This window comes from Mus musculus, chromosome 10, assembly GCF_000001635.26.
Source record: "Mus musculus strain C57BL/6J chromosome 10, GRCm38.p6 C57BL/6J".
In the NCBI taxonomy this organism is placed as follows: Eukaryota; Metazoa; Chordata; class Mammalia; order Rodentia; family Muridae; genus Mus; species Mus musculus.
Window position 1 is genome coordinate 44,480,690 of NC_000076.6, and position 12,072 is coordinate 44,492,761.

The 12,072-nt window shown below is 42.0% G+C and overlaps 1 protein-coding gene across 2 annotated transcripts in view; it reads right to left on the minus strand.

Moving 5' to 3' along the window:
- Prdm1 (PR domain containing 1, with ZNF domain) overlaps nucleotides 1–12,072 on the minus strand; it is a 91,385-nt gene that overhangs the window by 43,516 nt on the left and 35,797 nt on the right. The window contains exon 1 of one of the 2 annotated variants that reach the window (XM_011243109.2): nucleotides 8,095–8,533. The exons of the other annotated variant lie outside the window; for it this stretch is intronic. The gene's annotated coding sequence lies outside the window, so the exon portion shown is untranslated. Of the gene's footprint in view, nucleotides 1–8,094; nucleotides 8,534–12,072 lie in introns of those variants that run through there. 2 annotated transcript variants of the gene reach the window in all.

Below are 12,072 nucleotides of genomic sequence, written 5' to 3' on the forward strand. Positions count from 1 at the left end.
AGGGAATGGATAAAATGGAGGAGAAGAGCTCAGAATCTATGCTAGGAGTCATATTTGAAATAGCATTACATGACAGGATGCAATTGTAACACCATTATGCAGGCAAATTCAACCAGAAGTGAAGACAGGGAGGTGCTGGTGAGGCTGGGAAACTGGTCATTCCTGAACCAGGTGGTTTATGGCAGAGGAACTGAACCTGCTGGAAGGCACATGGTTCTGGGTGGTAGAGCCACTTCCACAGTCTAGATAAATGCATGGCTATTTTGGTGAATTGGGGGTTCAGGATTCTCCTCATTCCCGTGACTGCCATTAGATTACATTTCTATACTACAATACCAACCTCAGATCTTTTGACATATGTGACGTCAGAGATCTGATATATCATGGCTTGCTGCCTTTCCCCTTAAGGACTGAAGATCACTCTTGTCTTCTCTAGCTGCACTTCTTGTTATCTACAACATGATGGAGGCCCCTCTTTCCCTGTGTCTCCTTCTCAGCCATCAGCTGGACGTTTGACATCACACCAGGATGACACAGTGCCGCCTCCTACCCCAGCTCCCTTCCAGCACATTTTTTCTTCCCAAGAACACTTCTTACTTGATGCCAAATATTCCTGAAACCACACTAGGTCTTCCAACCCAATGATCAACTGCTTTTCTCCCCAGTTCACAGGTTGAAGTCCTGTTTCCCAATGTGACTTTATTAGGAGGGAATGAGAATACAGCCCCCTGAGGTATAAGCTGACTCCTACAAGGGACAATAGAGAGCTTCCTTACTCCCTTTCTGCCATGAGAATTAGTCTAGCACATGACAGGAGGCAGTCCTCACCAGAGCACAAACTATGCTCCATGGACCTTGGACCTCCTCGCTCGCGCGCAGCTCTGGGACAGACATCTCTGTCACGTGCTGCACTCTTGGAGAAGTTCCAACAGACTTGAAGGCTCTTCAGAGAATCACATGAGGCATGAAAAGAGCTTGTGGCAAATCTTGACAGAGGGTGGTATATACTTGGAAGGAGGTTGCCACAGAGAGAAGACTCACAAAGAGCTCCAAACCTAACCCTGTACAACTACAAGCTCCCTCCTGCCCAGGTAGGAGCATTAAAAAAGAGGGCAACTGTAAGTAATTTACATTAAGTTCTGCCCACTTTGAACAAAGCATGGAGAATATAACTTTCAGTCTATATCTATCCTAATTTTGTCTTCCCTACATCTGTACAACAAAAAGCAGGCCCACTCCTTAAGCCTCAAGGCTTCTTTTCTTAGAGTAAGGATGTAGGAATAAAAACTGATTTTTATTGGGTTCAATGCCAGCTCCAAAATCCCCAGCCAAAGAGACGAACAGTATTACACAGAGGAAGGACTAAATGGTTACTATGCCCATGTTAACTTCAAAAGATGAGTTACAGCTCTGCTAGAAATTTTGTCATTGTGAATAATTTAAAATGACTCACATGGTTTCCTTTCGACATTCTCTGCATTGATATCTGAAAAGTAAGTTATTAAAAAGAAAAAAAAATCAATGTTGTGCAGGAAGCCACTATATTTCCTTTCAAATTCAGGAGCTTGAACACTCAGACACAGAGTTAGTCAGACAGACACAGACACACACACACACACCTGCCTACTGATTTATATTTCATTTACTATGTATCCCAAGTCAACAATTGCGGTGAAAAATCAATTCCACTGCTTCCTGTCAGGGTTACAAGAACAGCCCTTCCATGAACATAGTTGGCAGGTGTATGAGACAAAAAGCATTCCTCTTCCTCTTCTTCTTCTTCTTCTTCTTCTTCTTCTTCTTCTTCTTCTTCTTCTTCTTCTTCTTCTTCTTCTTCTTTCTTCTTCTCCTTCTTCTTCTTCGTACCAACACAACATGAACGACAGCGTTTGGCCATGCTCTTTTCTCTAACTCAGTCATAAAAATTCTTGAGGTTCTTAACCTTACTGGAAAAGAAAACCTCAGATGACTATAAAGTAAATACACAGCATATTCCCAATATCATGGCCATCTTCAAGCAATTTCTCACACTTAGAATGCATTTATTTTTATATGAAGCAGATGCATGTCTTTGGGGCAAACCATGCCTTTTATTCTTATGTTGTGAAAGTCCCTTCTAATTAAAACAGGAAATACAAATTTCCTTGTCTAGTTCTAAGGATAAATCCCACTTAGCACGAGCAGCTGTCTGCAATTTCGGATGAACACTTTCTGGCTATTCTGAATGGACACTGCTGAATTCCTCTTTGGAGCACTTTGTATCCACATCCATTGTCCCAGGCGGCCCTTGCATACCTCCGGATCCTTCTCAAACAGAAGCCAAGCTGTAGCTTTCAAAACTGGAACTACAGAGTAGAGGTAGACTATGTTTCGGAGGAGGTTGTGGTAAGTTAAAAAACAAAACAAAAAACCCCGCTAAACTGTAAAATGAGGAGTCACTTAAGGAAGGCTTGGGGTTGAATGCGGGAGAGAATGACCACGCACTTCTTTTAAACACAGTTCTTCTGTAAAAGCTTTGTATTGCAGCTCAAATTGCAATTAGGAAGAATCTGGTCCCACCCTTCTAATTAAAAAGCACAAGTAGTTCCTTTACTGACCACAACAAAGGGCAGGCAGACACACACCCACTTCCTCCGGGGGAGCTTCTCTGGTTGGAGCTTCCAGGCGGCTTGTGTGTGGCTGATCAACAGGCTACAAGGTCTATCGAAATGCTACCCACTGCAGTGGGGTTTACGCTATTGTAAAAGCTAGATTAATATTATTACTAATTGCATAGGAATAGCCAGCTAGGAGCTGGGGAATGGGACTCAGTGCTAGTGTGCTTGCTTGCTTGGCATTCATGGGGCCCTGAGCTCCACCCCTACTGCCCCTTCCCCCAAAAGAAAGATGGCCGCTTAGCTTAGTTTACTTGCCCAGGAGAGACAAGAAGTGGCTACAACCAGAAGGCCAGCACAGCTCCTTTTAGAGAAGGATTCTGTATGCTCGAGTTCGTCTTGTGCCCACATCTATGTACCCTTCCGATTCCCAGCTGTGGCCTCCCACATGAAGCCTGGAGTAGGAGGCCCCGTATCCCAGGTCTGTGTGGTTAACAGAGGCTTGTGTTTCAATAGTGGAGTGAAACTACTTTCATAGATTCATCTGTAAGGAATTAGGAGACGAGAATTTCTAAGTTGAAAGTGTTCTCTTTTAACCTTAAATACCTCCAATTCTACTATCTGAAGCAATGTTTTTTTTTTTTGTTTTTTTGTTTTTTAAAACTGAAATGTTCCTATGAGCTCTCAATGCTTTTATTTGAACTCTGCAGCAAGGGTCTCATTACTTAGATTCAGGTTTACTGAAACTGACAGTGATACATTGAAACAACAGCAAGGCTTAAGGCTGATTCGAGTCTCAAAATCCAGTTAAGGGCCAGGACTTATAACCAGGAGTCTCCACAAATGCAGCAAGAAAGTTAATAAACACTACCTTTTTTTTTTTTTTCAACTGCAGCAATAAATTGTTCAGTTGGTGAAACGTCTTCAAGTTCTTCTCAAAATACCTTGGGAACTGTTTAATTAGCAAACTCTTACAACACTCAACAAATAGAAATTGGCAAGTTAAGGAGACACAAGGTCCCTCAAGCATTAACTGTGCTGATAATCTAATCCAAAGGCTTTTCAAAGGGACACGTAGTTCATTCTTCTTTCCCCGCCCCGGCCCAAGGTGGGGACACTCAAAGGAAAATCATTTTCCCTTAAAGTGTTCCAACAGTAAATAAAATATAAGAGGAGTTTCGATGATAGTTATAACCATGTATCAGGCTTCACTGCGATTAATATTATGTTTCCTGTGCACATACTGTAGGACTCGCATGGGCCCTCCCTAAGCAATGGCTGCATTTGCTTTGCAGAAAGATAATTCAAAGAAAACACTCCTTTAAGAAGTCTTCCTTTTGTTTCACTGAGCTGCAAGTAGGGCAACGTTTCTGATAATGCAGATATCTATTCATGATCAGCCTCCCACCTGATACTAGGACAGCTCAGGTAGCGGTGTGGCAGGGACTCTTAGCTATTAAACAGTCTTAGGGCAAAGCTCTGCAGTATGTTTTCGAGCCGGAGGTTGTGGTGGGTACGATAACATTTCTCTCCCCAGTGATGATGATACTTAGGGGAGGGTAATCTCTTTGGGAATGACAAGCCAAGCCTAACCCATTAATTATAGAGGACCCTGAAGTGGGATGTGCTCTGTATGAATGCTTTCCTTTCTCAGCTCATATAGTCTTGGGTAGGGCATAGGTTTGAGGGCTAGTCAAGTGCTGAAAGCTATGTCCCGGTCCCCAAAGCAGTATGTGTCATTTCAAAATGCACCAGTTCCAAGTGAGGGAGGGATTGCCAGTGTCTGTGATTTCTTACACCATTTTAAAGTGCCCAGAACTCTTCTCACCATGGTTAGACACAACGACAACGTGTTCTAATAACGATCTGAAGAACGTTCTTGCTGAAGGAATATTCATGAAGGAATCTAGTCTCATAAAGACAAAGGAAATCAGGCCTTTTCTTGGCCTAGGGAAGTTTGAAGTGCATGGAACAAAGTTGTTTTTCCTTCTTGGAAAGCCCAGTTGTGGCTCATTACAGTCACCATGCAATAACTGGGTAAGCTAAGCTGAACAAGGCTGTTCTTAGTTCTACCTGAACCAGTGGAGTATGAGTCCTTAAATTCTCAAGGATTACACATTGATCTGACAGTCATCTTCTTAGCTTGACGTGTCCCGGTGTTCGTTTGTAAAGCACAGGAGAAAACACTGGTTTAGTGGGAAAGTGTGCTTTCGTTTATTGTTTGTTTGTTTGTTTGATGTGTTTATTTTTAAACTCATGCAGGAATCTTTCAGATTGTGGACATCTTACTAAAAGAAAATCAAATATTATCAGAGGCAATCCTTGCTTCCCCATCTACCTGCAACTAAGGATAGTTTATTTGCTTGCTTTTGAGACATGGACTCCAGACATGGCTGGCTTGGAATTCTCAGTCCTTTTTCTGCCTTAGCTTCCAAGTGCTGAATACAGGTGTGTGCCACCACACTTGGTTTTAGGATTAGTTTTAAACGAGAGACAGACAAACATAAGGGAACAAGTAGCTTAAAGTGATACACTAAGTATACATGAAAGATTTTTACAGTCCATTTAGGAAGAGTCAAGCAGTTTCCTTCAAAGCCTGAACGCATCTTGAAGCCCTCTGTAGAATATGGGTTTGTACCTTCCTTTGCTTTTTTATTTTTTTATACACAGCTGTAAAAAATTAGTGAATGATTTTTTTCCCCTCCTGTTATCTGCTCGCCTGCTACACTGAGGTAAATGCAGTTACTGTATGAAGCCTTCAGCCTTTGCTCAGCTAGTTAACATAGAACTAGCAGACATTGCTGTAGGCAGATGATCGATGAGCCAAAGATAGCCCCCAATAAAAACAAGACCAAGCCCGTGACCGTGCTCTGCAATGAAACCCTAACGGGGCTCTTGTTCTGAACCCTTTACAAGCAGTTCATAACCTTTGTCCTCAGACTATCTTGCCACTCTGTAAAACAGGGGCTGAGGATGCTATAAGACATCAACTTTCTACCCAAACAGCGTGTTGTAAACATCTGGGGAAGGCATGGTGCTACTGCTAAAATAAACCATAAAAAGGGACATTAATCACAGCAGTATTCTTCAGGAGGCCTCTTTATTTAGTGAACTCCATTTTGGCCTCTTCAAGAACTGCATTTGACAGCACTAAGAGGGGAAGTGGACACAACCCCGTATCCCAGAAGCTATGTCCAATGGATCCCAGAAGCATTCATTTTCTCCAGTAGAGTCTCACTAGGTATACAAAATACTAGCAAGGACAGATCTCATTGCCCAGCGGCAGATGGTCAACACAAAACATACTCTACGGCACATTGGGAAGTTCCTTGTCTCATAAGGCTTTGTCTGGGCATTATTTCTCTCTTCTTCCCAGGTCTTCTGCACATATATCATGGGCATGGTGCTGAGCTTTAGCAGGATTTCTGTGGGTTTGACTGGGTGTTTCTGGATCTATATATGGCTCCTATAGTTTTGTCCCTTTGGCTCTTTTTCTCCTGGTAGTTTGCTTGCTTTGTCCTATTTTGGTTTGTTTAATTTTATTTTATCTTATTATTTTTTAAAGATACCTGTTTGGATTTCAATGATAAGAGAGAAGGAAACGGTGTGATTTGGACGGGTGGGAATTCGGGGAGGATCTGGGAAGAGCTGGGAGGAGGGGAGCTGGAACTAGAATACACTGGATGAAAGCAATCAGTTTTCCATTAAAAAGGATGCTAAAAAGAAAAAAACCTGGGCTTGAGAATTAAAATTTTGTAAGCATCCTTAGGTAATAAAAGATAAGTTCAGAAGAATTTAAACACACACGTGGGACACACAAACATGGATGCACACTTTCTCTTTTTCTAAATTGCAAAGGCAACAGGCAAAAACACATGAAAGAAGAAGACTCCTATTTTCAAACAAGAGCGCGTCGCTCAATATTTCCACTCTCTCATTTGCTTATTTCCATTTTAGCTTTCAACTAAGAGGCCTTTTTCCAGAATGTTTGGGTTAGAAATTAAAAAAAAAAAAAAAAAAAAAAAAAGTAAGGCAGACGACATGGCTCGGTGAGCAAAGGCACCTGCAGCCAAGCTTGGTGACCCAGAGAACACACGGTTGAAGGTCCAGTTGTCCTTTGACTTCCACATCTGTGCTGTGTTTGCACGCAAGAGTGTGTGTGTGCACGCACATGCACAAACATAATAAAAACGTAATCGCTTTTTTTTTTTTTTTTTTTTTTTTTTTTTTGGTTTTTCGAGACAGGGTTTCTCTGTGTAGCCCTGGCTGTCCTGGAACTCACTCTGTAGACCAGGCTGGCCTTGAACTCAGAAATCCGCCTGCCTCTGCCTCCGGAGTGCTGGGATTAAAGGCATGTGCTGGGATTAAAGGCGTGTGCCACCACACCCGGCTTGTAATCGCTTTTTAAAAAGAAATTAAAATTAAATTGTTGGCAGTAAGATTTTTTTTTCTTCTTCTTGGAAGAGGGATTACCAATGCTCTTAAAATTATATAAAGTCACCAAGTGAGGCAGGAAGTGTCCATTTTAATTTACATCACAAATGACAAAAGAATGAACTTAATCTAAGATTTAAAACTTAACTAAGCCAAAGTTTATCTCTCTGGTGAATTTTATATTACGTATTATTACACATCTAGAAGTATTTAAAGATAAACTTGCCTTTCTGCCAAATGCATCCTTAAATCCTGACAATTAGGAGATTTCCCCAAAGGAACCAAAATAACTAGTGAAGTTAGCATGGTGGCTATTTCGCTATGATGCAGTCTGATGAGCCAAGATAGAAATCATTAGCATTAAGCTGATAATTATCTTTGGAGTTGTTAATTAAATGTGAAATATACACAACATTAAAGACATAAAAGACACAATTAACTAGAAATTTTAACAGTTCATGCATTTACCACACAGTACATGGAAAGTCTTCCATAGAGCATAGAGGGGAAGGGAGGGGAGGAGAGCAGAGGGTGGGGAAGGGGGCTTGTTCTTAATTGTGCTAATCAGTTAGTCACTGGATCAAGTCTTTGCAAGTTTGCACAATCTTTATAATGGAGTTTCTTATTGTGATAAAATATACATAACATAAAGTTTCCTATTTTTACCACTTTCAGACATTCAGATCAGTGATATTAAGTATAGTCACATTGTTGCGCAACCACCATCATTATCCACCCCTAGAACTTTGCATTGCCTCAAACTACTTAATAGTAACCATGAACTTTGTCCACCCCCCCACCCCACCCCCCCACCCCCCGGCTCTGCTGACTTCATTTTACTTCCTACTTCTAAGAACTTGACTATTCTGGCGACCTCATATAGAATGGAATGATATGATATTTGTCTTTTTTGTGTCTGGCTTATCAGGATGATGCTGATGTTTTTAAATGAAAATCCCAACCAGTCTACTTGCACATAGACTATAAAAGAAAATAAATTTATTTTTCAGAAAATATATATGTAGCACCTTTCCCTGAATATAATATAACCAAAATAACCACTCACCTTTTTGGAAATAATTTTACCTTCTATAAGGAAACTCTGGTTTCAGCACCATTTGCCCCTTTAGGGCTGAGACTGAAGCATCTTCTAGCCAAGTCACGCTGTGGTCTCCTTTTTGCCTCTCTTTCTTCTAGACAGAAAAGGAAGCTATGCTACTGCCCTAAGAAATTTCTCACTGCTCCTTACACCTGTTCTGACAATGGGTCAGCTACACAAGCAAAAATAACAGCTGAGAAAGGCAGGTCAGGCACCCCGTGGTCTCCAGGACATTTACAGAAATGTCTCTCTCTTTGCCTTCTTTATTTGAAAATAGCAATGTAAGTAACATGATTCCTTCCCTTTCTGTTTGAAGAGACAGTGAAAGGCCACCTGCTGTGGGTCCACTCTAGGTCTGGGGAAGGGGCTGCCTCAGTCCTCAAGCTAACCCCTAACAGTCTTTGAGCAAAAGATCCTACCTGGCTGCGTTTGCTCAAGGAGCCAGGGGCAATGACAAGCGTTACCCATTAACCAGTCGTATTTTATCTCGCACATTCCCGTAGCCATGACTTTTACTCCTAGGTATAGTTAAAGACATTTCTGACCTCTTCTTAATGTGTCTGCATAAGTTCTGGACACTGATGTTTCAAATTCAAAACAACCCCCCCCCCCATCACATACTAACACACACACACACACACACACACACACACACACACACACACACACACACCAACAAAGATTGGGGTGCTGCTTGCTAGTACAGCATTTGCTTAGCATGTTTGAGGCCCTAGAACTGATACTCAGTACAGTGTGGGACATCAAAAAAGAAATGTAGTAGTCAAAAGCAGATATCCAATCACAAAGGCAACCTAAAGACTTATTCAACTCGCCCACTGCCGGTGGTGGAAACAGAAGTCCAACAGGATCACCTTTTAGTCTGGCATGCTATCACATGCTTGTAATTTCCCCAGGCAAGAAGCAGACACAGAAAGATCAGGAGTTCAAGACCAGCCTCAGCTTATATAGTAAGATTGATGCCCAACCTGGGCTATGTGGGACCCTTCTTCAAAACAAAATATTAAAAACAAAACAAACAAACATGAAAACCCCATCACTTCATCCCTCCACTGTGGAGGGCCTTTGTCTGTGGACCTCCTCATTAAATGTTGAAGGCTGGAAAAGTTGTCCAAGAGCTTATTTTGCATTTGGAGGAGAACTACAGTGGGCAACATATTGGTGTGGATGGAGAGATGTGGGTTTGATGTTAGTTTTTTCTTTACACACACACACACACAAGTGTGGAGATTAGAGGAACAACCTATGGGAGCTGGTTCCCTCCTTCCACCATGTGGGTCGCAGGGATGGAAAGAGCTGATCAGGCACAGCAGCAAGGACCTTTACCTGGTGAGCCATCTCACAGACCCCGAAATTCTTGATCACCTAAATTCAGAGTCAAAAAGACAAGAAAGTAAAGGGAACTAGAGACCTGGGAGGACAAGACTCCCCAGCTTAGGAAAGTCCAGTGGTCATCACTCTTTTCTACATCTGGTACTCAGGCATGCCATGTGTGATACAAGTGCTGGCACCCACTATGCTGTTGTTTCTGGTGTGTGTGTGAGCCCACACATGAGTATGCACACACCCATGTGCGTGTGTGCAGTCTATGTTGGATGTCCCCAAGATGCTCAGCAGAGCCCAGAGGAAAGAGGAGCAGACGAGGCAGAGTGACAGAGATGGTATATCATCCAAGCAGAGTCCTGGGACAGCAACTGAATTGTAGTGGCTAGCACAGGCTAACGTGGGTCTTTCCCACCACACTGGTCAACTCAGAGACATCTGACAGAAGCATAGGAGACATGTCTGCAGATGTGATGGTGGATGTGTACGCCCTAAGAAATGCATGGAAAACATGTCCATATGAATGAATGTAAGATGTATGGCATTAGGTCAGCCACGCAAGGGTTGCTGGGAAAAGGAAGCCACAGATCTCAACATTTGTTGTTAAAATCTTCTTCTACGAGAGGAATAACAGAAGTATTGTCATTTGTTTTGAGGGCTTCAATTTGCATTTCAGTAGTTGTGTCTCTAGACCACACACAATAGCTAACTATTAAATAGCTAACTATCAAGTTTAAAGGTATCACTTCACATTCAGGAAGAATGATAGTTCTACCAATGCAGGGAAGGAAAGGGTTAAATCTGAAGCAAGAAAAAAAAGTAATACCAAAGAAAAAGAGAAAAGGCTTCCCCTGGCTTTCTGGCCTTCGGTGCACCATAAAATCCACTTCTGCCCTGATAAGCGCCTGCACTGACCAGGCGAGCACACTTACTGCAGGTTTGCTAATTGAAGTCAGCTGTCTTTTTCAAGGCTATCAATACAAGCAGGAGGGTCATAAAATTGTGAAATTGCCAGAAAGGGGGACAAGGCAAATATGGGCTTGGCTGAAGCTGGCCAGTACAGGTGCAGCTCAACTCTGGACTAGAGACACTGCAGCGCGGTCAGCTCCATGGACTCAAGGTCTGCAGCCTTGAACACAAACTGCTGCTTCTAGATAGGTTGCTTTGGGTAGACATAGAACCCAAGCCCTCAGGTGTCTGTAAAAGAGGGGATTTCCCTCCAATTTCTAGTTATCCATTCAAAATAATATGTAAATAAAGGCATAGAACTCATTTGTTTACCAGTCCATTTTACAGTTCCTGGCATAAATTGCTTAAGATGTGCTAAACCAGAGACCTCCCCACCCACCAAAGTCCACCTCTGTACCTGGAATTTAGTTGTTAAAATGGCTCAGAGTTTCAGAACTGGGACGTTCTAGGCTGGCCTTGACATCTTAGCCTGGAAGAAGCTGAGGGGTGGAGTATAGAATTTGTTCTTGCTTGGCCAATCAACAAGAAAAAACAGGCCTTGGGTCATAAACTCCCAACGCTTACTCTCTTAGCTTCCAAGACAGCTTGCTTATTAGTCTTTCAGCTTTTAGTGAAAGCCCTATAATCCACATTGGTAGAACCACTGTGCCTGTTTCTTAGCACAATGCAACTTTGAGGATGAGGATAACAGAGGAAAGCATTGGAGTAAGCACACGTACAGGCACACCAAATTCTGGAGATGTAGCCCAGTCCTCCCTTTAACTCACTACATAGCTTAGGTTGGCTGCTTTGGTCACTTAAATTCTGGAGACACCAACGAGTGCTACCACATTTCTCTGTGGTAGGGATCCTGCCACACACATTCTCCTTGTCAGGTCCTGTTTACTTCCTACAATAATGATTTACCTTAATAAAAAAAAACATATTATTCTTATGTGATTAGTTAAGCTACACACGATGAAAGGAAGATACGCAACTGTTAATTTATATTTTGACCTCTCATGTCTGTCCACCATTCTATGGGTGTTGCCACTGAAAATCCATTCTGTAGTGAGAGACAACTTTTAAAAAGAAGCCCCATAAACTAACGTTCCAAAGCTGTAACTAACCAGGGGCACAATACAAACAGCATTTGCAATAGAAGACGAGCTGAAACACCAACTTCTTCTCTGACCTCCACCGATTAACCTCCTCTCTCTAGTTTTTATTAGGAGAAAAATCAAACTGGGTATAACATTCCTATTGCTCCGTGAGCTAGGAGATTTAGTCTTGCATTATTTTGGTCTGTTAAAAACAAATAAAGAAACCAACAACACTGAACAAGGTACATCTCTTTAATCTCAGCATTCTGGAGGCAGAGGCAGGTTGATCTCCATGACTTTGAGCCCAGGCTGGTCTAACAGAGTTCTGAGCCTTTCAGAGGCCCTGTCTTAAAAAAATCAAGTTAAAACAAACAAACAAACAAGGAAGAGTATATAAGATAATTCATAAGGTTATCAGCAGTCTCATAGGTGAATCCTGCTTTTTAATGTTCTGATTAGTAGGGAGTTAACGAGTACCTGCCATTATCTTCAGAATAAACTGTTAAGAGAATGCTACTTTATAGCCTTCAGGAAGAGGACACTGTCAGGATAT